Below are 27,404 nucleotides of genomic sequence, written 5' to 3' on the forward strand. Positions count from 1 at the left end.
GTCCTGGGGAAGGTCCGGGCCCTGCTACGGGACAGCGCGTCGGCCGTCACATTGGCGCCCCCTTAACATGGACCCTCCCTGGCGTCGCCCTGCAGGAGCCGGCTCCACCTCAGCAGCTTGGCCTTGGCCCCTTCGTCTGGTGCAGCCAGGTCGGGGGGGGGGGGGGTCGGTTACACCGTGAAACGCCAGACAGACAGGTCCGGCTGCAGCTTTTGCAGGGCCCACGCCATGGCCAGGCGTCCCTCTCTACGGCCGCGTTGCTCTGCTCTGGGGGCAGCAGCTTCCTGTTCGGGTGCACGGGGGGGGTCGCTCCCCCTTGTCATCCACCTGCATCAGCCCCGCCCCAGCCCGGTGTCCGAGGCGTCGGGAAACACCATAAAGGGCTTGTCGAAGTCTGGATTCACCGGCACTGGGGCCTTGGCCAGGGCTCCTTTCAGGGCAGAGAGCCCCCGGCACTGCTCCGTCCAGACCACCCTGGCGGGCCTCCCCTTCCTGCACAGCTCCGTGATCGGGGCAGCGATGGAGCTGAAGTTGGGCACAAAGCTCCGGTAGTACCCCGCCATCCCAATGGGAGCCTGGACCTGCTTCCTGGGCTGGGGAACCGGCCAGTCCCGGATGGCTCCACTGTGGCCGGCTCCCCCCCTTGGCCATCCCGACCTTGCACTTCCCAGCCCTTCCAGCCAGCCCAGCCCCCTGCAGCCACCCAGCACTCGGCTGACCTGGGCCACGTGGTCCTCCCAGGACTGGCTGAAGACACAAATATCGTGGATGTGAGCCAGGGCAAAGCTCCCCATCCCCCGCAGCAGCTGGTCCACCAGGTGGGGGGAGGTGGCCGGCGCCCCCTTGAGGCCGAAGGGCAGAACCAGGAACTCGTAGAGCCCCAGCGGGGTGATGAAAGCCGATTCCAGCCTGGTCTCAGGGTCCAGTGGCACCTGCCAGTAGCCCTTGGTGAGGTCCAGGGTGATGAGGTAGCGAGCTCCCCCCAGCTTGTTAGGCCTCTCTCTCCAGGCCTTGGGCCGACTTCCCCGTGACCCTGAACGGGGAGCAGCGCACCGGGGGGTGAGAGCCCGTCTGCACCCGGTGGACAGCCAGGCTGGTGAGACCCGGCTTGTCGGAGAACAGCTGCTGGCGGGAGCGCAGCACCTCTCGGATCTCGGCCTGCTGGGCAGGGTGAGCTGGTCCGAGAGGGGAATTGACTCCAGCGAAGAGTCTGCTCCCGTCCCAGGGAACAGGCCCACCAGGGGATCCCCCCCTGCTCCGCCCAGGGCCGGCACATGGCCAGCACCCAGTTCTCCCTGTCCCAGAACGGCTTCATCAAGTTAACGTGATTCACCCGGCAGCCGCGCGTCCGGCCCGTCAGCTCCACCACGTAGTTCATGTCACTCAGCTGCTTAGCGACCTTGAACGGGACGTGTCAGGCTGCCTGCAGCTTGTTCTTCCGCACGGGGATGAGAACCATCACCTGGTCCCTGGTAGCTCTGCCACTGCAGCCACTGCACCACCCCGGGAGGCCCACCCAGCCCTGACACTGCACCACCCTGGGAGGCCCACCCAGCCCTGTCACTGCACCGTTCTGGGAGGCCCACCCAGCCCTGTCACTGCACCACCCCGGGAGGCCCCCCCAACCCTGTCACTGCACCGTTCCGGGAGGCCCACCCAGCCCTGTCACTGCACCGCCCTGGGAGGCCCACCCAGCCCTGTCACTGCACCGCCCCGGGAGGCCCACCCAGCCCCGTCACTGCACCGCCCCGGGAGGCCCACCCAGCCCTGTCACTGCACCGCCCCGGGAGGCCCACCCAGCCCTGTCACTGCACCGCCCTGGGAGGCCCCCCCAGCCCCGTCACTGCACCACCCCGGGAGGCCCACCCAGCCCTGTCACTGCACCGCCCCGGGAGGCCCCCCCAGCCCCGTCACTGCACCGCCCCGGGAGGCCCACCCAGCCCTGTCACTGCACCGCCCCGGGAGGCCCACCCAGCCCTGTCACTGCATCGCCCCGGGAGGCCCACCCAGCCCTGTCACTGCATCGCCCCGGGAGGCCCACCCAGCCCTGTCACTGCACCGCCCTGGGAGGCCCACCCAGCCCTGTCACTGCACCGCCCCGAGAGGCCCACCCAGCCCTGTCACTGCACCGCCCCGAGAGGCCCACCCAGCCCTGTCACTGCACCGCCCCGAGAGGCCCACCCAGCCCCGTCACTGCACCGCCCCGGGAGGCCCACCCAGCCCCGTCACTGCACCGCCCCGAGAGGCCCACCCAGCCCCGTCACTGCACCGCCCCGGGAGGCCCACCCAGCCCCGTCACTGCACCGCCCCGGGAGGCCCACCCAGCCCCGTCACTGCACCGCCCCGGGAGGCCCACCCAGCCCTGTCACTGCACCGCCCTGGGAGGCCCCCCCAGCCCTGTCACTGCACCGCCCTGGGAGGCCCACCCAGCCCTGTCACTGCACCGCCCTGGGAGGCCCCCCCAGCCCCGTCACTGCACCGCCCTGGGAGGCCCACCCAGCCCCGTCACTGCACCGCCCTGGGAGGCCCCCCCAGCCCCGTCACTGCACCGCCCCGAGAGGCCCACCCAGCCCCGTCACTGCACCGCCCTGGGAGGCCCCCCCAGCCCCGTCACTGCACCGCCCCGGGAGGCCCACCCAGCCCCGTCACTGCACCGCCCCGGGAGGCCCACCCAGCCCTGTCACTGCACCGCCCTGGGAGGCCCCCCCAGCCCTGTCACTGCACCGCCCTGGGAGGCCCACCCAGCCCTGTCACTGCACCGCCCTGGGAGGCCCACCCAGCCCCGTCACTGCACCGCCCCGGGAGGCCCACCCAGCCCTGTCACTGCACCGCCCTGGGAGGCCCACCCAGCCCTGTCACTGCACCGCCCCGGGAGGCCCACCCAGCCCCGTCACTGCACCGCCCTGGGAGGCCCACCCAGCCCCGTCACTGCACCGCCCTGGGAGGCCCCCCCAGCCCCGTCACTGCACCGCCCTGGGAGGCCCACCCAGCCCCGTCACTGCACCGCCCTGGGAGGCCCCCCCAGCCCCGTCACTGCACCGCCCCGGGAGGCCCACCCAGCCCCGTCACTGCACCGTCCCGGGAGGCCCACCCAGCCCCGTCACTGCACCGCCCCGGGAGGCCCCCCCAGCCCCGTCACTGCACCGCCCCGGGAGGCCCACCCAGCCCCGTCACTGCACCGCCCCGAGAGGCCCACCCAGCCCCGTCACTGCACCGCCCCGGGAGGCCAATGAGCGTTCTTTAGCACACGGTCCGGCGCCCCACAGCAGGGGCGTTATCAGGCTTTGTTTGAACAAAGGCCAAGCGATGAATTTTTACGCTCATCTCCTTTTGGAAACATCCCAGACAAAGTCAGCCTGAGACTGGCAGCAGCCTGGCCGGTTCCTGGCGTTTGGCAGGGTTCCAAGCGGCCCAAGCCAGGCTCGTAGGATGAGACGTAGCGGGCAGCCTGGCCGGAGGGCGCTGTCACCGCACCGCCCGGGGTGCCGGAGCAGGGCCGGCGGGGACTGATCTGTGTTTCTGCCCCTTCTGAACTGGGCAGAGCTGCTGGCCCCCGACAGCCTCAGTTGCTTGGCAGGACCCAGTGGCTACGTCTAGACTACGTCCCTTTTTCGTAAATTAGACGTATCGCAATTGCAAATGAAGTGGGGATTTAAATCTCCCCCGCTTCATTAGCATAATGCCACTTTTTTTTGGCTCGGAGCTTTGCCAGAGAAAAGCTCCAGTCTAGACGCTGATCTTGTGGAAAATAAAGCCTTTCCCGAAAGATCCCTTATCCCTCTGGAAATACGGGCTGCAGTCTAGCCATAGCCAGTGTGTGCAGCCAGGTCCAGGGTGCCCTGGAGATGTAAGAGGACTGTCAGCCCCTTACTAAACCTCAGGAGGAGTTTTGGATCGGCCAGCTCCCAGGACCAAACGGGGAAGGGTCCATGAGAATCCAGGGCCCTGAGACAGACAGAGCCCAGGGACAACACTCCAGCTTGGCCTGATTGACAGGTTGGACAGGCCAGTGAGGAAATTAAGAGGCCAGGCCCCGTCCTCTGTGTGAGCTGGGAATTTCTGGGTCTCTCTGAGAGAAAGCAGAGAGCTAAGAAGAGCAGCAAGAAGAGCAACGTGCGGAGAGACAGACCTGCAGCCCAGGGAGCCCAGACGCTGCGCTGAGGGGCAGTTCTGCAGTGACGGGGCCAGGCACACACAGCCAGGGAGCCCAGACGCTGCGCTGAGGGGCAGTTCTGCAGTGACGGGGCCAGGCACACACAGGCCAGGGAGCCCAGACGCTGCGCTGAGGGGCAGTTCTGCAGCGACGGGGCCAGGCACACACAGCCAGGGAGCCCAGACGCTGCGCTGAGGGGCAGTTCTGCAGCGACAGAGCCAGGCACACTCAGCCAGGGAGCCCAGACGCTGCGCTGAGGGGCAGTTCTGCAGTGACAGAGCCAGGCACACACAGGCCAGGGAGCCCAGACGCTGCGCTGAGGGGCAGTTCTGCAGTGACGGGGCCAGGCACACACAGGCCAGGGAGCCCAGACGCTGCGCTGAGGGGCAGTTCTGCAGCGACGGGGCCAGGCACACACAGCCAGGGAGCCCAGACGCTGCGCTGAGGGGCAGTTCTGCAGTGACAGAGCCAGGCACACACAGCCAGGGAGCCCAGACGCTGCGCTGAGGGGCAGTTCTGCAGTGACAGAGCCAGGCACACACAGCCAGGGAGCCCAGACGCTGCGCTGAGGGGCAGTTCTGCAGTGACAGAGCCAGGCACACACAGCCAGGGAGCCCAGACGCTGCGCTGAGGGGCAGTTCTGCAGCGACGGGGCCAGGCACACACAGGCCAGGGAGCCCAGACGCTGTGCTGAGGGGCAGTTCTGCAGTGACAGAGCCAGCCACACACAGCCAGGGAGCCCAGACGCTGTGCTGAGGGGCAGTTCTGCAGCGACAGAGCCAGGCACACACAGCCAGGGAGCCCAGACGCTGCGCTGAGGGGCAGTTCTGCAGCGACAGAGCCAGGCACACACAGCCAGGGAGCCCAGACGCTGCGCTGAGGGGCAGTTCTGCAGCGACGGGGCCAGGCAGACACAGCCAGGGAGCCCAGACGCTGCGCTGAGGGGCAGTTCTGCAGCGACGGGGCCAGGCACACACAGCCAGGGAGCCCAGACGCTGCGCTGAGGGGCAGTTCTGCAGCGACGGGGCCAGGCACACACAGCCAGGGAGCCCAGACGCTGCGCTGAGGGGCAGTTCTGCAGCGACGGGGCCAGGCACACACAGCCAGGGAGCCCAGACGCTGCGCTGAGGGGCAGTTCTGCAGCGACGGGGCCAGGCACACACAGCCAGGGAGCCCAGACGCTGCGCTGAGGGGCAGTTCTGCAGCGACGGGGCCAGGCGCACACAGCCAGGGAGCCCAGACGCTGCGCTGAGGGGCAGTTCTGCAGCGACGGGGCCAGGCGCACACAGCCAGGGAGCCCAGACGCTGCGCTGAGGGGCAGTTCTGCAGCGACGGGGCCAGGCGCACACAGCCAGGGAGCCCAGACGCTGCGCTGAGGGGCAGTTCTGCAGCGACGGGGCCAGGCACACACAGCCAGGGAGCCCAGACGCTGCGCTGAGGGGAGTTCTGCAGCGACGGGGCCAGGCACACACAGCCAGGGAGCCCAGACGCTGCGCTGAGGGGCAGTTCTGCAGTGACGGGGCCAGGCACACACAGCCAGGGAGCCCAGACGCTGCGCTGAGGGGCAGTTCTGCAGTTACGGGGCTAGGCACACACAGCCAGGGAGCCCAGACGCTGCGCTGAGGGGCAGTTCTGCAGTGACGGGGCCAGGCACACACAGGCCAGGGAGCCCAGACTCTGCGCTGAGGGGCAGTTCTGCAGCGACGGGGCCAGGCACACACAGCCAGGGAGCCCAGACGCTGCGCTGAGGGGCAGTTCTGCAGCGACGGGGCCAGGCACACACAGCCAGGGAGCCCAGACGCTGCGCTGAGGGGCAGTTCTGCAGTGACGGGGCCAGGCACACACAGGCCAAGGAGCCCAGACGCTGCGCTGAGGGGCAGTTCTGCAGTGACAGAGCCAGGCACACACAGCCAGGGAGCCCAGACGCTGCGCTGAGGGGCAGTTATGTAGTGACAGAGCCAGGCACACACAGCCAGGGAGCCCAGACGCTGCGCTGAGGGGCAGTTCTGCAGTGACAGAGCCAGGCACACACAGCCAGGGAGCCCAGACGCTGTGCTGAGGGGCAGTTCTGCAGCGACGGAGCCAGGCACACACAGCCAGGGAGCCCAGACGCTGCGCTGAGGGGCAGTTCTGCAGTGACGGGGCCAGGCACACACAGGCCAGGGAGCCCAGACGCTGCGCTGAGGGGCAGTTCTGCAGCGACGGGGCCAGGCACACACAGCCAGGGAGCCCAGACGCTGCGCTGAGGGGCAGTTCTGCAGCGACGGGGCCAGGCACACACAGGCCAAGGAGCCCAGACGCTGCGCTGAGGGGCAGTTCTGCAGTGACAGAGCCAGGCACACACAGCCAGGGAGCCCAGACGCTGCGCTGAGGGGCAGTTATGTAGTGACAGAGCCAGGCACACACAGCCAGGGAGCCCAGACGCTGCGCTGAGGGGCAGTTCTGCAGTGACAGAGCCAGGCACACGCAGCCAGGGAGCCCAGACGCTGCGCTGAGGGGCAGTTCTGCAGTGACGGGGCCAGGCACACGCAGCCAGGGAGTCCAGACGCTGCGCTGAGGGGCAGTTCTGCAGCGACGGGGCCAGGCACACACAGCCAGGGAGCCCAGACGCTGCGCTGAGGGGCAGTTCTGCAGTGACAGAGCCAGGCACACACAGCCAGGGAGCCCAGACGCTGTGCTGAGGGGCAGTTCTGCAGCGACGGAGCCAGGCACACACAGCCAGGGAGCCCAGACGCTGCGCTGAGGGGCAGTTCTGCAGCGACGGGGCCAGGCACACACAGCCAGGGAGCCCAGACGCTGCGCTGAGGGGCAGTTCTGCAGTGACGGGGCCAGGCACACACAGGCCAGGGAGCCCAGAAGCTGCGCTGAGGGGCAGTTCTGCAGCGACGGGGCCAGGCACACACAGCCAGGGAGCCCAGACGCTGCGCTGAGGGGCAGTTCTGCAGTGACAGAGCCAGGCACACACAGCCAGGGAGCCCAGACGCTGCGCTGAGGGGCAGTTCTGCAGTGACAGAGCCAGGCACACACAGCCAGGGAGCCCAGACGCTGCGCTGAGGGGCAGTTCTGCAGCGACGGGGCCAGGCACACACAGCCAGGGAGCCCAGACGCTGCGCTGAGGGGCAGTTCTGCAGCGACGGGGCCAGGCACACACAGCCAGGGAGCCCAGACGCTGCGCTGAGGGGCAGTTCTGCAGTGACAGAGCCAGGCACACACAGCCAGGGAGCCCAGACGCTGCGCTGAGGGGCAGTTCTGCAGTGACGGGGCCAGGCACACACAGCCAGGGAGCCCAGACGCTGCGCTGAGGGGCAGTTCTGCAGTTACGGGGCTAGGCACACACAGCCAGGGAGCCCAGACGCTGCGCTGAGGGGCAGTTCTGCAGTGACAGAGCCAGGCACACACAGCCAGGGAGCCCAGACGCTGTGCTGAGGGGCAGTTCTGCAGCGACGGAGCCAGGCACACACAGCCAGGGAGCCCAGACGCTGCGCTGAGGGGCAGTTCTGCAGTGACGGGGCCAGGCACACACAGGCCAGGGAGCCCAGACGCTGCGCTGAGGGGCAGTTCTGCAGTGACGGGGCCAGGCACACACAGGCCAAGGAGCCCAGACGCTGCGCTGAGGGGCAGTTCTGCAGCGACGGGGCCAGGCACACACAGCCAGGGAGCCCAGACGCTGCGCTGAGGGGCAGTTCTGCAGCGACGGGGCCAGGCGCACACAGCCAGGGAGCCCAGACGCTGCGCTGAGGGGCAGTTCTGCAGTGACGGGGCCAGGCACACACAGGCCAAGGAGCCCAGACGCTGCGCTGAGGGGCAGTTCTGCAGTGACAGAGCCAGGCACACACTGCCAGGGAGCCCAGACGCTGCGCTGAGGGGCAGTTCTGCAGTGACGGGGCCAGGCACACACAGGCCAGGGAGCCCAGACGCTGCGCTGAGGGGCAGTTCTGCAGCGACGGGGCCAGGCACACACAGCCAGGGAGCCCAGACGCTGCGCTGAGGGGCAGTTCTGCAGCGACGGGGCCAGGCACACACAGCCAGGGAGCCCAGACGCTGTGCTGAGGGGCAGTTCTGCAGCGACGGGGCCAGGCACACACAGCCAGGGAGCCCAGACGCTGCGCTGAGGGGCCCACTGGCCGTGCTCAGAGAGCCAAAGGGGACAGAGAAGCAACACAAGGAGCTGGAGGCTGGCAAAGCAGCACAGCCTGCAGCTGGGTGTGGTGAGCAGCTGAGACCAGCAAAGGGGGGAGAGGCTCTGGGCAGGGAGGCACCACCAGCCAAGAGGCCCTGCAGGTCAGGCTGGGAGAGGGGTCCTGCCACCTAGAGCCTGAGGCCGTGTGGTCACTGCCAGAGCAAGCGTGTCCAGCCTGCAGCCCCGACAGCGCAGCCCCTGGGGCCATAAGGAGCAGACTGAACTGCCCTGCCCCTCTGCACGGTTGGGTGTGACATCCCCGTGCTGCAGCGCGGGGCTGTGTTCTCATGGAACCTGGCTCCTTTCTCCTTAGTCTTTTCTCTTCAATCAGCTGCTGCTTAATAAATTGTATTTGCTTTGAACTGTACGCAATGATCACTGGGCCAGGAAAGCAGGCGGAGTGCAGAGAGCTCCCGGAGTGGGGACACCCTAGCCCCTGCCCCAAGTGACTACGAGGTTGGGGATTAAGCCCCAGGAAACCTGGGCCCAGCCTTGTTGGGGTTTCGAGGGCTCTGCGACTCAGGAGGGTGGAGGGGGAGCCCTCAGGGGCAGGGAGGCCGTGGGGTAAAGGAAGTGGGAGCAGGACTCAGATCCTTTCGCTGGGGTCGTGTAGAAGCCAGGAAAGTCCCCCACAATGGCGGGGCCAGGAGAGGTGGAGAGAGCTGCGGGGCACTGTTGCTACTAGGGAGGAAGTGGGAGAGGGTTTGGAGGTGGAAGGGGCCGGGGCGAGTGAGTTCATGGGTCTAAGGAGCCGCAGGGCGGCAGCAGAATGCAGACAGGGGTTTCAGGAAGGCCAGCGCTAGCAGCCTCAGCCCCGGCAGGCGAGGTCCCTTGGGAAGCAAGTCTCAGGCAAGCCAGTTCAGGACAAGTGGCAGTTTCTCAAAGGGACGGTTATTAAAGGCCCAAGACCAAACCCTCCCAGGGCGTAGGAAAGGCAGGGGGCCGGCCCAGGCCGTGCTGGCTTCCCCAGGAGAGCTTCAGCCCTCCAAAACCAGCCCCCCACCAATAAAACCAGCCCTGCAAAGAGGGGCAACTAGGCCAACACAAAACACCTGGAGGGGGGAGGAGATGGGGCAGAGGGGCTGGTGGGGGGGGGGAATGGGGCCTGAGGGGCCAGTGAGGGAGGGGGCAGCGCCTGTGGGGCCGGTGGGGGGCTGAAGGGGGAGCCGGCCAGAGTGGGTTTGGGAGCTGACTCCACAGCAGGGGCTGACCCAGCACGTCCGGCTGCGCAGGCTGGCGGCTGCAGGCGCACAGAAGGGGGAGGAACAGCAGCTTTCAAGTGCCCCCCCCCCCCCGTTTGAAAGGTGTTTGGGCTACACCAGGCGGCCGCGCTGCACACAGCAAGCGGCAGCAGGACCCAGGGGTCTGGCTTTGAACTCGGTCAGCAGCTCCCGCTGCCCCCGGGATCAGAGAGGAGGGAAATGTTCATCTCCGCTGCTGAGGGACCCGCTTTGTGCAGCGCAGGCTGCACGTGGGTCTGGGCCAGGCTGGATCGCATCCACGGGCAGCACACGGCTGGCTGGCAGCACAGGCGCCCACGGCACAGACGCCCACGGCACAGACACCCAGCAGCACAGGCACCTACGGCACAGATGCCCACGGCACAGACACCCAGCAGCACAGGCGCCCACGGCACAGACGCCCACGGCACAGACACCCAGCAGCACAGGCACCTACGGCACAGACACCCACGGCACAGACACCCAGCAGCACAGACGCCCACGGCACAGACACCCAGCAGCACAGGCGCCCACGGCACAGACACCCAGCAGCACAGACGCCCACGGCACAGATACCCAGCAGCACAGGCGCCCACGGCACAGACGCCCACGGCACAGACGCCCACGGCTCAGAGGCCCACGGCTCAGAGGCCCACGGCACAGACACCCAGCAGCACAGGCACCTACGGCACAGACGCCCACGGCACAGACACCCAGCAGCACAGGCGCCCACGGCATAGACACCCAGCAGCACAGGCACCTACGGCACAGGCGCCCACGGCACAGATACCCAGCAGCACAGGCGCCCACGGCACAGACGCCCACGGCACAGACGCCCACGGCTCAGAGGCCCATGGCACAGACACCCAGCAGCACAGGCACCTACGGCACAGGCGCCCACGGCACAGACACCCAGCAGCACAGGCGCCCGCGGCACAGGCGCCCACGGCACAGGCACCCAGCAGCGCAGACGCCCATGGCACAGACACCCAGCAGCACAGGCACCCAGCAGCACAGGCACCTACGGCACAGGCGCCCACGGCACAGGCGCCCAGCAGCGCAGACGCCCACGGCACAGACACCCAGCAGCACAGGCACCCAGCAGCACAGACACCCACGGCACAGGCGCCCACGGCACAGGCGCCCACGGCACAGGCACCCAGCAGCACAGGCACCCAGCAGCACAGGCACCTACGGCACAGGCGTCCACGGCACAGACACCTACAGCACAGGCGCCCACGGCACAGGCGCCCACGGCATAGACGCCCACGGCACAGGCACCTATGGAACAGGCGCCCACAGCACAGATGCCCACGGCACAGACACCCACAGCACAGATGCCCAGCAGCACAGGCACCTACGGCACAGGTGCCCACAGCACAGACGCCCACGGCACAGACACCCAGCAGCACAGGCACCTACGGCACAGACACCCACAGCACAGACGCCCACGGCACAGACGTCCAGCAGCACAGGCACCCAGCAGCACAGGCACCCAGCAGCACAGGCGCCCACGGCACAGACACCCACAGCACAGGCGCCCACGGCACAGGCACCTACGGAACAGGCGCCCACATCACAGATGCCCACGGCACAGACACCCAGCAGCATAGATTCCCACGGCACAGACACCCAGCAGCACAGGCGCCCACGGCACAGACACCCACGGCACAGGCGCCCACGGCACAGGCGGCAGGTGCCCCCGTTTCTACCCGCCCATTTCTGGGGGTACCAGAGCTTGCTGCAGTTGTGACACTGTGCGACTGTGACCGTTACCCACCTGCAGCTGATTTGGCATAAAGCACATTCTGCAAGGTGCTCAGCGCTTTCAGTTGGCCCCGCCCCCATCAATCAGCCGGGCCTGGAGGCACTTGGCCCCGCCCCCGTCAATCAGCCAGGTCTGGGGGCACTTGGCCACTGTGACGTAGTGGGGGTACTTGCTGGGCTGTGGTGACCCCTGCTGTCTGGAGCAAGACCCAGCAGGGAAAACCTCGCTAGGCAGAGGTAAGGCCAAACTGGTTGAACCAGTGGCCAGACACCCCCCATGGAGAGGAACAAAGGAAGGTGGAATGCTGCCCTGGCTGGGGGGGCAGGGCTGCAAGGGAAGTGGGTTAGTTGGTTGGTGGCTGTCTGGGAGGATGGATGAGACAGCCTAGGGAGAGGAGCTGGAGTTTTAGGGGCCCAGTCTCCCCCATCTCAAGGGGGCCTGAGGCCTCCTAGCCCAGTTCCTGTAACCAGATTACATCTGTGCTGCGCTGTGCTGGAGGAGCAATAAACCACCCTCAATTCCACTGGCTGGTACAGTCTGTTTGTGCCATTTCGGGGTGCAGGAGACGGGGAACCCCCAACGCGCCGTCACACCCGCCCCCATCAATCAGCCGGGCCTGGGGGCGCTTGGCCCCGCCCCCATCAATCAGCCGGGCCTGGGGGCGCTTGGCCCCGCCCCCATCAATCAGCCGGGCCTGGGGGCACTTGGCCCCGCCCCCATCAATCAGCCGGGCCTGGGGGCACTTGGCCCCGCCCCCATCAATCAGCCAGGCCTGGGGGTGCTTGGCCCCGCCCCCGTCAATCAGCCGGGCCTGGGGCACTTGGCCCCGCCCCCATCAATCAGCCAGGCCTGGGGGCACTTGGCCCTGCCCCGATCAATCAGCCAGGCCTGGGGGTGCTTGGCCCTGCCCCGATCAATCAGCCAGGCCTGGGGGTGCTTGGCCCCGCCCCCATCAATCAGCCGGGCCTGGGGGTGCTTGGCCCCGCCCCCGTCAATCAGCCAGGCCTGGGGCACTTGGCCCCGCCCCCGTCAATCAGCCAGGCCTGGGGCACTTGGCCCCGCCCCCGTCAATCAGCTGGGCCTGGGGCACTTGGCCCCGCCCCCGTCAATCAGCCGGGCCTGGGGCACTTGGCCCCGCCCCCGTCAATCAGCCGGGCCTGGGGCACTTGGCCCCGCCCCCGTCAATCAGCTGGGCCTGGGGCACTTGGCCCCGCCCCCGTCAATCAGCCGGGCCTGGGGGCACTTGGCCCCGCCCCCATCAATCAGCCGGGCCTGGGGGCACTTGGCCCCACCCCCATCAATCAGCCAGGCCTGGGGGTGCTTGGCCCTGCCCCCGTCAATCAGCCGGGCCTGGGGGTGCTTGGCCCTGCCCCCGTCAATCAGCCGGGCCTGAGGGTGCTTGGCCCCACCCCCATCAATCAGCCAGGCCTGGGGGTGCTTGGCCCCGCCCCCATCAATCAGCCAGGTCTGGGGCACTTGGCCCCGCCCCCGTCAATCAGCCGGGCCTGGGGCACTTGGCCCCGCCCCCGTCAATCAGCCGGGCCTGGGGCACTTGGCCCCGCCCCCGTCAATCAGCCGGGCCTGGGGCACTCCACCACAGCTGCCTGTCCGACGGGAAGTGTCTGATGCTGGGCCCCCCCAAACTGAGCCGTGAGATCCCTGGTGCCCTCCCTTTATGCCTGTGCCCAGCGCTCGAGCTACATGACGTGGGGACTCGGGGCTCGGGCCCTGCTGAACTGTCCGGGGCTGGGCTGCCAGGGGGCTGGGTGAGCCAGCGCGTGGGTGAGAGCCTCTGGGAGCAGCGGCAGCAGGGCGCGAACCGGGCGGTGCCCCCGAACCCTTGAGCCGACCCAGCAAAGCACCCGGCCTCCTGCCACCTTGTGCAGCACCTGGCGCCGGGCCTGGCCCAGGCCTCTGAGTGCTGCGGGACTCCCCGCCATGCAGGGAAGCCAGCCCTTCAGCAGCACCCTGGAGCTACGCGCGCCTCTCGCAGGCGGCCAGCAGAGCATGTGGCTGAATGCGCGTGGGGTGGAGAATATCCAAGAAACAGTCCCCTGGCTCGCTATGGCCCCCTGGGGAACCGCGGCTGGATGCCGTGAGCGTGGGTCAGCCCATCTCGGAGGGAAGAGCTGGAGGGGCCCTGAGAATAATCGAAGGCCTGGGGAACCTCCCTGCACAGAGGGGCTGAAACAACGGGGTTGTCAGAAAGGCGACAAATAAGAGGGAAGCGATACATGTCTGTGGAGAAGGAGACCGGAGCGTCTGTTCTCCCCATCCCATAGCAAAAGAGCAAGAGGACAATAAATGACATTCACTTTCGAAACCTAGCAAAGGAAATACATTTTATGCACAACATGCCATTGGACTGCGGAACTCCCTGCCACAGGAAGTTGTTGGCCAGCTGAGAGAAGGGACGGGCTGCCAGGATACAAAGAGGTAGAATAGCTAATGCTGATAAACACTGGGGGAGGCGCTTGAACTCCTAGTGGAAACGCGGGCACAATCGCTGACTCAGAGCCCAGGAGAACACCCGGGAGGGCAGCTTACGCCCCACCTGCCAGTGCAGGGCGCTTGCACCTTCCTCGGCAGCCTCTGCAGGTGCCAGTGCCAGAGGCAGGACGCTGGCGGGATGGACCAGACTGGCCACACAGTATCCCCGGCAGCCCCAGCCCTGTTTGCCCCTCTGCTCTCGGGGAGCCCAGTCGTGGCAGAGAACAGGCCAGGCCCAGGCAGAGCACGAGACGCGCCGGAGAGACACAGAGCCCCACGGGCTCCCCGTTTTCCCTTCCCCAGACCCTGCGGGACACGGGACCCAGGCCTGCAGGCAGGGCCCGCTGGACCCAAGGGAGAGCCACTGAGTGGGGGCAGCAGGCTCCACCCCCACTCCCGGGCTAGCCCCGTCCGGAGGCCCTGATGGCTGAGGAGCTGAGCACCAGTCCTAGGTGAAATCCAGCGGCCCAACCCCCACACCAGTTTGCAGCAGCCCCAGCCTGTCACTGGCGCGTCCAGGGGCAGCCCAGATTAAACGCCCCCGGAACGGGAGAGGGGTGCATGCCCCGGGCCAGCCTGTGGCGCTCTCTGCCGTGCCAACTGCCGGGAGCACGGCGCATTCCCCTCCCCAGCTCCGTCCGGCTCCAAGCGCTCAGCCCCACACACATCGCTGGCCTGGCTGGGAGGCTACGGGGCTTACGGCTGCCGACAGGACCAAGCGACCAGCCTGCACTTGGCTCCCACCACGCCTGCTCTTCCCGGGGGGGGGGGGGGGGGGCGAGGAACAGGGAGACCCCAGAGGGGCTCAGCTCCAGCAGCTGCCAGGCGCTGCCTTCCCGCGGCTCCCCACCCCCGGGAGCAGCCTGAGCCCCCGCGCCGGCTCAGCCCCGGCGCCTTTACCTGCCGTTCACATGGGGCCACTCCGGGCCGGCGTGGTCATGGGGTGTGGCCCTGGGGGCTGCTCTGCAGGCTGGGCCGGTCGCAGCCCTTGGCGCCTGGGGCCGGGAACCCGTCTCTGGCTGCGCTGGTGACTCGAGCTGGTCTCAACTTGCCGGCTGCTCGCTCGCTCCCTGGTTTCCTGTTGAACACAGAGAGCGAGTTCCCACAACAGCCTCACCAACTTCCTCCCATCCAGGGGCTGTCGGGTAGCGCAGCAAATCCTTCCTGTGCCTGGCCCGGCTCCGCCGCGCTCCCGACGCAAGCGGGCCTGATCCTGGCGCACGAGCCGGGGCTGAGGCCACAGGGAGCAGGCTCCGCTCCTCCTGCTCCACGAGCCACGGCCACGCCCAGCTCTCTCCTCCCTGCTCCCCCCTGGCATTTCGTGGGCACCTTGCAGCGGGGCGGGGCGGGGCGGGCGCAGCAGCTCAGGAAGGCGTCAGCCCAGGGGGCAAGTGGCCTCCTGCATCCCCAGGATCTGGGCAGGGCGGAACCCGGGGGCCTCTCCCCACCTCCAGGAGCAGGGCTGCTGTGGTCGGGAAGCCCACCCAGGAGACGGGCGGGGCCAGGAAAGGCCGCCCTGGCTGACCTGGTGTGGCCTGGTTTAGACAGCCAGGCTCAGACGCCAACTCCCCAGCAGGGCAGCCCCCTGAAATCAGCCCAGCAGGTCCCGCGCCGCCTGCCCAACCCCCCGGGACCCCTGCCCCCCGGCTGCAGCCCCGTCCGCCCTGGGGGCTCGTGCTCGGCCTTTACCCTCGGCTGCGTCAGAGCCACGGGGACCGGGCTGGTGTCGGTGCAGGCAGGGCTTGGGCTGCCAACACCACATGGTGCGGCCGGCTGCTTCCAGAGGAGCCCGGCAGCCGAAGGGTTAAGCTGGCTTTGCCCTGGGCCTGGCCAGGGAGGAGCGGAGGAAGCACCTTCATTCCAGCGGGAAGGGAGGTTCCGGCTGCAGGAAGCCTGTGGCGGGTGGGGGGTGGGGGAGGCTCCGGCCAGGCCCACAGCTCCAGCCGTGAGCGTTCGTGCCCACTGCGCTGGGCCAGCCCGGCCTGGGTGCCCCACCCTGAGCACGTGGCCCAGGTTAGCCAGGACCCTGCGCCACGGCCGCAGCACCGACCCCGGGCATGCCTGAGCCTGGACGTGGCCATGCCACAGACTGGTCCCCGGATCTGGAACTCGGGGCGGGAGGGGATGTGACGGGGTCCCAGGCCAGCAGGAAGGAGGGTGCACGAAGCATCGCCCAGCGGGGGCCAGGCACGCCCCGGCGCCACGTCCTGCTCTCTGACGGGCATCAACCGGCAGGCTCCCCAAAATCCGCCTCCAGCCCCTGGCTCTAGGGCTCCTGGGAGCTCAGAGACAGGCAGAGTGCAGAGCTCAGGGGCCTTTTTCAGCCCCGATTTACAGACCCCAGCGCTGCAAACTAGCCCTCTGGGAGGCGAGCACCTCAGGGACCAGCTGTGGTCCATGCCTGGGGAGAGCGAGGCACAGCACTGGACATAGCACCACTATCCCCCGCTGGAGAGGCTGTGATTAGCGCTGCCAGGCCATTGCAGAGACACATCACAAGGAACCGCACTGCTACGTGGGAAGGGAGGATCATGCAGCTAGTCGACATTTGGAAGTTTGTTTGTTTGTGGATTTGTTTGTGCAAATAAAGTCAGACTTGGCGATTACCTACAGAAACCAAATTTTGCATAAACAATCCTGCCACTTAGATCAGATGAATGCACAACTTTTTACACCGGAATATGCTGAGCGAAAGGTTTAAATAATTATTTTTGGTTTCATCTGAAAAAAGTCCGACTATTGTGATTAGAATTCATAAAAGATATTTGCTAACAAAATTGAAGGCAAGTCGCCCATTCCGCTGCCATGTTAGTGCAAAGGACATTTTTACTGTTACAAATAATAAAATAATTCCAATTAGTTACAGAAAGCGTAAGGGAAACTTTACAAGTTTCTAATTGAAATTTACAATGGATGGTAATGTATTCAATATGCTGAATAATGTTTGTAGTTGAAACCCTACAAATGTAAAACTGTTCTTTTGTAAGCACATTAGTAACAGATTCTATTATGTATATTTCATTTCTTGAACTTTCCTAAAAGTGTAATCTACATACAATGACTTTGCCCAGTGAACAACAGGCCTCACCTGATTGTTTTAAATATTTGTGGATGTTCTCTACATTTTCAAAAATATCGATTTCAATCACAACACAATACAAAGTGTATTTATATTTGTACTTTATATTTATTTTCAATTACAAACATTTGCACTGTATAGAACACAAATATGTATTTTTCAATTCATCATACAAACCCTGCAGTGAAATCTCTTTTGCATGAAAGTTGAACTTACAAATGTAGAATTATGCACCAAAAAAAACCTGCTTTCAAATATAAAACAACTGCAAAATCTTAGAGACCAAAAGTCCACTCAGTGCTTCTTCTTGTTCAGCCAATTGCTCAGACAAACAAGTTTGGTTACATTTGTGGGAGTTAAAGCTGCTGGTTTACAATGTCACCTGAAAGGGAGCACAGGCGGTCACATGACACAGCTGTAGCTGGTGTTGCAAGATATTTCTTGCCAGATGCACTAAAGATTCATAAATGACTCACCCTGTAGCATCTGAGGAAGTGGGTTTTGCCCACGAAAGGTCTCCATACTGAGATGCTACAGGGATACCCATTGTTAGTTACAGATGAACACAGCGGCCCCTCTGAGACTTGTAGCGATTCACAGGTCCCCTCATGCTTCAGCCTCTGAGACGTGTGCCCATGCTGAGGATGGGACCTGCGTCATCAGAGCATTTTCGTCCTCTGAGTCACATGCCACCAGCAGCAGGGCGATTTGCTTTTCTAGTGGTTCAGGTTCTGTGGCTTCCGCATCAGAGTGTTGCTCTTTTGAGACTTCTGAAAGCAAACTCTGCGCTTCCTCCTGCTCACGCTTGGGAAGGCCCATCAGATTCTTAAACCTTGGTCGAGTGTGGCAGCCATCTTGAGAAGTGTCCCAGCGCCGCCGCCTTTGTGTTGCGTCAAATCTGCAGGAAAAGGGTCCTTAGAACGAGCATGTGCCGGCTCATCGCGAGGCTGCTGGAACAGGGCCGCTTGGCAGACTGTGGGTAACAGAGGGCGGGAGGCAGACAGCTGACCCCTCGGGAGTTCAGTCACAGATGTAACTAACGCCTCATCTTTTTAAAGAGCATCATCAGCGTGCACACTCGTCCCCTGGCATGGTGGCTGAAGCATGCAGGGGCATATGGATGTTTGGCATCTGGCATGTAAATACCTTGCAACACCAGCTACAACAGTGCCATGCGAACGCCTGGGCTCCCTCGCGGGTGTGGGGGATCCCCGACCCTTCACCCCCTCCGCAGCCAGACTGGACTCTCCGGCGGCAGGTAGAAGAGAAGGTTTATTGGTTCCTAGGGACACAGCGTGTGTTGCTTAGGATCCATGTTAACACAGGTACCAAGAGCAGGCGGCATCATTCCTCTTGGGGACCCCCGTCCCTTCTCCCCCCTTCCCTGCTCCCAGCTTCTTCTCTCATCCTAACCCAGAGGAGACAGACCCTTCCCACAGGCCCTACCCCCAGCCTGGTGTGAGCCCCGCTTCTCCTGTGTCTCTCTGTGTCTGGCCCAATACACATCTGCAGTGAGTCATGCTCAGCCTCTCCCTCCTCATGCAGAGCGCGCTGCAGTGGCTTGGGGAAACTGAGGTGCACGTACCCACACGCACAGAGCACGACACAGCGAAGAGTGAATGTATCAACACCCCAGCTGCGTCACACTTGTAAATAAGAAGCAGGCAGCTTAATCTCGCAGCCCTGTGAACAAACTTGGTTCTAAGCGATGAACTGAACAAGCAGGACTCAGAGGACTTGCAGGCTCTGTGGTTCTACTTTTGAGTGCAGCTCTGGAATAAACACACCCGACACTTGCACGTTGCACTTGCACGGTAGAGAGATCACACTTCAGCAGTAGGACGAGTCAATCGCAAAATACGATTTCTGTTTATCATTTTTACAGTGCAAATATTCGTAACCAAAAATAAAACAGCAGGAGCCCTGTAGACGTTGCATTCCGTGTTGCAATTGAAATCAATATTGAACATGTAGGAAAAATACCCACAACTACTGAACACATTGCAGCGGGTATTCTGTTACCAGTGCGACTAATTGCCAGGGCTTGCATGGCAATGCGTGTTTGAGTGAATCGTGTGCGTTAGCTGCGGCTCATCGACAGCCTCGTTAGGACGTGTTCTGCACAGCCCCGGCCAGAGGAGGCACCGCTGAGTCAGGGTCTGCCGCACATTACGCTCCTCTTGGATTCTGGGTTTTATCTTGTAGCTGAAGCTAGGAAGTTCGGTGCGTTCCTGAAAGGAGGCTGGGGGAACAAAGGAGCAGCTAACGCTGGCCAGGCAGGCACCGCGGCCCATCACGCAGACCCCAGCCTGCCGCGTGCAGCCTCACTCGCCCTCCAGCCAGCTTCTTCCTAGTGGTGGAGGGAAAGTGCCAGTGAAAGTCGGCACCCCTGCCTGGCCTCTCCCCCCCTCACCGGGAAGCCTCAGACTGAACTGGGCGGCTGGATTCCTGGCTGGGAAAAGAACTCAGAACTGAGCTGCCTGGAACACCTGCTAGGGCGAAAAACTGCCCGATTCAAACCTCAGTCCATAGCATTTAGACTGAGTTTTTATTTCTTATGCAACCAACATTTAAAACTGGAGTGCCTAGTTTTCCAGGAGGATATTGATATAACAGGCATCACGGAAACTTAGTGGAATGAGGACAATCAATGGGACACCATCATACCAGGGTACAAAATATATCAGAAGGCCAGAACAGGTTGTGCTGGTCAGGGAGTGGCACTATATGTGAAAGAAAATGTAGAATCAAATGAAGTAAAAATCTTAAATGAGCCAAAATGTTCCATAGTCTCTCTATGGATAGTAATTCCATGCTCCAATAATAAGAATATAACAGTAGGGATCTATTATCGACCACCTGATCAGGACAGTGATAGTGACTATGAAATGCTAAGGGAGATTAGAGAGGCTATCAAAATAAAAAACTCGATAATAGTGGCGGATTTCAACTATCCCCATATTGACCGGACACACGTCACCTCAGGACGGGAGGCAGAGATAAAATTTCTTGATACCTGAAATGGCTCCTCTTTGGAGCAGCTGGTTCTGGAACCCACAAGGAGAGAGGCTAGTCTTGATTTAGTCCTAGGTGGAGCGCAGGATCTGGTCCAAGGGGTAAATAGAACTGGACCACTTGGAAACAGTGACCATAATGTAATAAAATGTAACATCCTTGTGGTGGGAAAAACCCCTCAGCAGCCCAACACTGTGGCATTTAATTTCAGAAAGGGGAACTTTCTGAGGAAGATAGTTAAACAGAAATTAAAAGGTCCAGTGACAAAAGTAAAATCTCTGCAAGCTGCATGGAAACTTTTCAAAGACACTTTAATAGAGGCCCAACTTAAATGTATACCCCAAATTAAAAAACACAGTAAGAGAACCAAAAAAGTGCCACCGTGGCTTAACAACCAAGTAAAAGAAGCAGTGAGAGATAAAAAAGATAGCTTTTAAAAAGTAGAAGTCAAATCCTAGTGAAGAAAATAGAAAGGATCATAAATCTTGTCTAATTAAGTGTAAAAATATAATGAGAAAAGCCAAAAGGAGTTTGAAGAACAGCCCAAAACTCAAAGTAATAGTAAAATGTTTAAGTCCATCAGAAGCAGGAAGCCGGCTAACCAACCAGTGAGACCTTTGTGCAATCGAGATGCTAAAGGAGCCCTCAAAGATGGCAGTGTCATAGCAGAGAAGCTAAATGAATTCTTTGTTTCAGTCTTCACAGCTGAGGATCCTGGGGAGATTCCCAAACCTGAGCTGTTCTTTTGAGGTGACAAATCTGAGGAATTGTCCTAGATTGAGGGGTTATTAGAGGAGGTTTTGGAACAAATCGATAAACTGAACAGTAACAAGTAACCGGGGCCAGATGGCATCACCCAAGAGTCCTGAAAGAAATCACATGGGAAATTGCGGAACTATTAAGTGTGGTTTGTAACCTATCCTTTAGATCAGTGGTCCCCAACGCGGTGTCCGCGGGGGCATTTGTGTGCACCCGCCAAATGCTTGGGGTTGGCCCCGTCCCAGGGGCACCGGCCCTGAGCGTGTGGCTATGGGGGGCGCTGGCCCCGGGTGCGCGGCAAATTGGCCTCCCCGCCCCCGGGCACGCAGCTATGGGGGGGGTGCCGGCCCTGGGCGTGCGGCTCTGGAGGATGCTGGCCCCAGGCTCGCTGCAAATGGGTGGCCCCCCTGCCCGTGGTCACGTGGCACATAGGGTTGCTGGCCCCAGGCAGTGGATCATGGGGGTGTGGCGTATGTGTGGCCCCGCCTCTGGGTGCACGAGTGTCCCCGCCCTCTGGTGCCCGGCAGGCGAACGGCCACTCCCTCTGGCGCCCGGCAGCTTCAAATGGTTGGGGACCACTGCTTTAGATCAGCTTCTGTACCTAATGATTGGAAGGTAGCTACGTGACACCAATATTTCAAAAGGGCCCTAGAGGCGATCCTGGCAATTACAGACCAGTAAGTCTAACGTCTGTACTGGGCAAACTCATTGAAACAATAGTAAAGAATAAAATTGTCAGACACATGGATGAATAGAATTTGTTGGGGGGGGAAGTGAACATGGTTTCTGTAAAGGGAAATCCTGCCTCACTAATCTGCTAGAGTTTTTTGAGGGGGTCAATAAACATGTGGAGAAGGAGGATCCAGTGGATGCAGTGTACTTAGATTTCCAGAAAGCTTTTGATAAGAGCCTTTGGTGAGGGACCTTAAGTCAAGTAAGTTGTCGTGGGATAAGAGGGAAAGTCATTTCATGGATTGAGAACTGGTTAAAAGACAGGAAACAAAGGGTAGGAATAAATGGTCAGTTTTCAGAGTGGAGAGAGGTAACTAGTGGGTCCCCCACGGGTCTGTCCTGGGACCCATCCTATTCAACCTGTTTATAAATGATCCAGAGAAAGGGGTAAACGGTGAAGTGGCAAAATTTGCAGATAAGACCAAACTGCTCAAGATAGTTAAGACTAAAGCGACTGTGAAGAGCTTCAAAAATATTTCATCAAACTAAGTGATTGGGCAACAAAATGGCAAATGAAATTTAATGTGGATAAACATAAAGTAATGCACATTGGAAAAAATAACCCCAACTAGACATACAATATGATGGGGACAAATTTAGCTACAGCTACTCAAGAGGGAGATCTTGGAGTCATTGTGAATAGCTCTCTGAAAACATCCACTCAGTGTGCAGCGGCAGTCAAAAAAGCAAATAGAATGTTAGAGGAATCATTAAAAAAGAGACAGAAAATAAGACAGAGAAGATCTTATTGCCTCTGTATAAAACCACGGGACGCCCACATCTTGAATACTGTGTACAAATGTAATTGCCTCATCTCAAAAAAGATCTATTGGCATTGGAAAAGGTTCAGAGAAGAGCAACAAAAATGACAAGGGGTTTGGAACGGGTCCCATATGAAGAGAGATTAAAAAGACTTTGACTTTTCAGTTTAGAAAAGAGGAGACTAAGGGGGATAGGATAGAGGTCTATAAAATCATGACTAGTGTGGAAAAAGTGAATAAGGAAAAGTTATTTACTTATTCCCACAATATAAGAACTAGGGGTCACCCAATGAAATGAACAGGCAGCAGGTGTAAAACAAACCAAAGGAAGTTTTTCTTCACTCAGCGCACAATCAACCTGTGGAACTCCTCGCCAGAGGATGTGGTGAGGGCTAGGGCATTAACAGGGTTCAAAAAAGAGCTAGATAGATTCAATGGCTGTTAGCCACGATGGGTAGGATTGGTGTCCCTGGCCTCCATGTGTCAGAGGCTGGAAATGGGCGACAGGGGAGGGATCATGTGATGGTTCCCTGTTGTGTTCCCTCCCTCTGGGGCATCCAGCATTGGCCACTGTGGGCGGAGAGGACGCTGGGTTGGACGGACCGTTGGTCTCATGTTCTTAGGGTCTCTATGCCTGTGACCTAAAATCATTTCACATTGGTCTTTCTGTAGCTAATAAATCTCTTTATGGCGACCAAAATGAGCAGGGGCTGGAGCACAGGACCGACGAGGAGAGGCTGAGGGACTTGGGTCTGTTTAGTCTGCAGAAGAGCAGAGTGAGGGGGGATTTGAGAGCAGCCTTCAACTCCCTGAAGGGAGGTTCCAAAGAGGATGGAGAGAGGCTGTTCTCAGTGGTGACAGATGCAGAACGAGGAGCAATGGGCTCAAGTTACCGTGGGGCAGGTCCAGGTTGGATATTGGGAAAACGATTTCCCCAGGCGGGTGGGGAAGCGCTGGGCTGGGTTCCCTCGGGAGGGGTGGAGTCTCCATCCCTAGGGGTGTTTAAGTCCCAGCTTGACCAAGCGCTGGCTGGGCTGATGGAGTTGGGCTGGTCCTGCCTTGGGCAGGGGCTGGCCTTGGTGCCCCGAGGGCTCTGCCCGCCCCGGGGTTCTAGGGTTGTTTGCTGTTTTCCCTGGGAGGGCTGACGGGTGCCCCCGCTCTGCGAGGGGCTGAACTCACTCGTGGGCATGCGGTGGCCAAGGGGGCCCTGAGCAGCAAGAGGCAGGATGTTGGGGGCACCAGGCTGATTGGCCGTTGCCTGACTCCAATGGCTTGGAGGGCCTTCCCGCCGCCCAGCTGGGCGTGGGGCTCCCCTGCTGACAGCTGAGCCATCGCAGCGCCTGGCGGGGTTTGCAGCTCGCCACGGGGCAGCCCCGCGACCCAGCCCAGGCGGGCCCGGGAATCCCGTCCCAGGCGCGAACCAGCCTGCCCCCACAAAGTGCAAACGGGGTCACTCTGCCTCCAGGGCAGAGCCCGGCGCAGCTGCAGCACCTCGCACCCCAGGCTGCCCAGGCCAGCTTCTGCTGGGGCCCCGGGGCAGGAGCTCACAGGTACGGGCGGGGCGGGAGGAGAGCAAAACCCACCTGCTGCAGCAGAAGCCGGCCCCCTTTCCCCCCGCTGGCTCCAGACGGGAAGCCGCAGGCTCACGCTAGAAAAACGAAAGAGGAAGCGCTTGATTTCGGAGCTCCAGAGCCCAGCCCTGTGCAGAGCGTCAGGAGCCGGGTGGTTCCTGCGGCTCCGGCAGGGGCTGGGCGCAGCACACGGCCCCCAGGGACAGGAAAGCAAAAGGCCACCAAAGCCTCCGACCAGCTGGAACCCAGCCAATCCCTACGGCCTGCAGCCTTCCCCCTGGCCCGGGGAAACCCGGCGGCTGCAGCAATCAGCCGTGGAAAAGAGCCATTACACACGCCCCCCCCAGCTAGCACAGCCTGCCAGAGCCATTACACACGCCCCCCCCAGCTAGCACGGCCTGCCAGAGCCATTACACACGCCCCCCCCCAGCTTGCACGGCCTGCCAGAGCCATTACACACGCCCCCCCCAGCTAGCACGGCCTGCCAGAGCCATTACACACGCCCCCCCCAGCTAGCACGGCCTGCCAGAGCCATTACACACGCCCCCCCCAGCTAGCACGGCCTGCCAGAGCCATTACACACGCCCCCCCAGCTAGCACGGCCTGCCAGAGCCATTACACACGCCCCCCCCCAGCTAGCACGGCCTGCCAGAGCCATTACACACGCCCCCCCCAGCTAGCACGGCCTGCCAGAGCCATTACACACGCCCCCCCAGCTAGCACGGCCTGCCAGAGCCATTACACACGCCCCCCCCCAGCTTGCACGGCCTGCCAGAGCCATTACACACGCCCCCCCCAGCTAGCACGGCCTGCCAGAGCCATTACACACGCCCCCCCCAGCTTGCACGGCCTGCCAGAGCCATTACACACGCCCCCCCCCCAGCTAGCACGGCCTGCCAGAGCCATTACACACGCCCCCCCCAGCTAGCACGGCCTGGCAGAGCCATTACACACGCCCCCCCCAGCTAGCACGGCCTGGCAGAGCCATTACACACGCCCCCCCCAGCTAGCACGGCCTAGCAGAGCCATTACACACGCCCCCCCCAGCTAGCACGGCCTGCCAGAGCCATTACACACGCCCCCCCCAGCTAGCACGGCCTGCCAGAGCCATTACACACGCCCCCCCCAGCTAGCACGGCCTGCCAGAGCCATTACACACACCCCCCCCAGCTAGCACGGCCTGCCAGAGCCATTACACACGCCCCCCCCAGCTAGCACGGCCTGCCAGAGGCATTACACACGCCCCCCCCAGCTAGCACGGCCTGCCAGAGCCATTACACACGCCCCCCCCAGCTAGCACGGCCTGCCAGAGCCATTACACACGCCCCCCCCCAGCTAGCACGGCCTGGCAGAGCCATTACACATGCCCCCCCCAGCTAGCACGGCCTGCCAGAGCCATTACACACGCCCCCCCCAGCTAGCACGGCCTGCCAGAGCCATTACACACACCCCCCCCAGCTAGCACGGCCTGCCAGAACCATTACACACGCCCCCCCCAGCTAGCACGGCCTGCCAGAGGCATTACACACGCCCCCCCCAGCTAGCACGGCCTGCCAGAGGCATTACACACGCCCCCCCCAGCTAGCACGGCCTAGCAGAGCCATTACACACGCCCCCCCCAGCTAGCACGGCCTGCCAGAGCCATTACACACGCCCCCCCCAGCTAGCACGGCCTGCCAGAGCCATTACACACGCCCCCCCCCAGCTAGCACGGCCTGGCAGAGCCATTACACACGCCCCCCCCAGCTAGCACGGCCTGCCAGAGCCATTACACACGCCCCCCCCAGCTAGCACGGCCTGCCAGAGCCATTACACACGCCCCCCCCAGCTAGCACGGCCTGCCAGAGCCATTACACACGCCCCCCCCCAGCTAGCACGGCCTGCCAGAGGCATTACACACGCCCCCCCCAGCTAGCACGGCCTAGCAGAGCCATTACACACGCCCCCCCCCAGCTAGCACGGCCTGCCAGAGCCATTACACACGCCCCCCCCCAGCTAGCACGGCCTGCCAGAGCCATTACACACGCCCCCCCCAGCTAGCACGGCCTGCCAGAGCCATTACACACGCCCCCCCCCAGCTAGCACGGCCTGCCAGAACCATTACACACGCCCCCCCCAGCTAGCACGGCCTGCCAGAGGCATTACACACGCCCCCCCCAGCTAGCACGGCCTGCCAGAGCCATTACACACGCCCCCCCCAGCTAGCACGGCCTGCCAGAGCCATTACACACGCCCCCCCCAGCTAGCACGGCCTGCCAGAGGCATTACACACGCCCCCCCCAGCTAGCACGGCCTGCCAGAGCCATTACACACGCCCCCCCCAGCTAGCACGGCCTGCCAGAGCCATTACACACGCCCCCCCCAGCTAGCACGGCCTGCCAGAGCCATTACACACGCCCCCCCCAGCTAGCACGGCCTGCCAGAGCCATTACACACGCCCCCCCCAGCTAGCACGGCCTGCCAGAGGCATTACACACGCCCCCCCCAGCTAGCACGGCCTGCCAGAGGCATTACACACGCCCCCCCCAGCTAGCACGGCCTGCCAGAGCCATTACACACGCCCCCCCCAGCTAGCACGGCCTGCCAGAGGCATTACACAACCCCCCCAGCTAGCACGGCCTGCCAGAGCCATTACACACGCCCCCCCCAGCTAGCACGGCCTGCCAGAGGCATTACACAACCCCCCCAGCTAGCACGGCCTGCCAGAGCCCTTACACACGCCCCCCCCAGCTAGCACGGCCTGCCAGAGCCATTACACATGCCCCCCCCAGCTAGCACGGCCTGCCAGAGCCATTACACATGCCCCCCCCCTCCCCCCGTCAGCCAGCTAGCATGACCTGGCTCCAGAGGAGGACTCTTCACAGTAGAGTTACCAGGTACAACCCGCCAAAAAACGGACACACTTCATCATGGGGGGGAGGGACCGGCCGGGAGGAAGGGGGGCCGGGAAGCAGAGCTTGCGGGGGGGGGGGCTGGGGGCCACAGGGCTAGCCGGGAGGAAGGGGGGCCGGGAAGCAGAGCTTGCGGGGGGGGGCTGGGGGCCACAGGGCTAGCCGGGAGGAAGGGGGGCCGGGAAGCAGAGCTTGCGGGGGGGGCCGCAGGGCTAGCCGGGAGGAAGGGGGGCCGGGAAGCAGAGCTTGCGGGGGAGGGGCTGGGGGCCACAGGGCTAGCCGGGAGGAAGGGGGGCCGGGAAGCAGAGCTTGCGGGGGAGGGGCTGGGGGCCACAGGGCTAGCCGGGAGGAAGGGGGGCCGGGAAGCAGAGCTTGCGGGGGGGGGGCTGGGGGCCACAGGGCTAGCCAGGAGGAAGGGGGGCCGGGAAGCAGAGCTTGCGGGGGGGGGCTGGGGGCCACAGGGCTAGCCGGGAGGAAGGGGGGCCGGGAAGCAGAGCTTGCGGGGGGGGGGCTGCTGGGGGCCGCAGGGCTAGCCGGGAGGAAGGGGGGCCGGGAAGCAGAGCTTGCGGGGGGGGGGCCCACAGGGCTAGCCGGGAGGAAGGGGGGCCGGGAAGCAGAGCTTGCGGGGGGGGGGGGCTGGGGGCCGCAGGGCTAGCCGGGAGGAAGGGGGGCCGGGAAGCAGAGCTTGCGGGGGGGGGGGGCTGGGGGCCGCAGGGCTAGCCGGGAGGAAGGGGGGCCGGGAAGCAGAGCTTGCGGGGGAGGGGCTGGGGGCCACAGGGCTAGCC

At 63.0% G+C, this 27,404-nt stretch overlaps 1 protein-coding gene across 2 annotated transcripts in view; it reads right to left on the bottom strand.

The window, feature by feature from the left end:
* The window catches only part of ARHGAP27 (Rho GTPase activating protein 27), a 57,396-nt gene extending 41,778 nt beyond the window's left edge, over positions 1–15,618 (bottom strand). The window contains exons 1-2 of one of the 2 annotated variants that reach the window (XM_075911764.1): positions 15,501–15,618; positions 14,712–14,889 (exon numbers count right to left, since the gene is read on the bottom strand). The gene's annotated coding sequence lies outside the window, so the exon portion shown is untranslated. Of the gene's footprint in view, positions 1–14,711; positions 15,074–15,500 lie in introns of those variants that run through there. The other variant, XM_075911765.1, reaches the window with a different exon arrangement.
* Positions 15,619–27,404: the final 11,786 nt, after the last annotated feature.

Source organism: Pelodiscus sinensis, chromosome 29 (genome assembly GCF_049634645.1).
Source record: "Pelodiscus sinensis isolate JC-2024 chromosome 29, ASM4963464v1, whole genome shotgun sequence".
Classification (NCBI taxonomy): Eukaryota; Metazoa; Chordata; order Testudines; family Trionychidae; genus Pelodiscus; species Pelodiscus sinensis.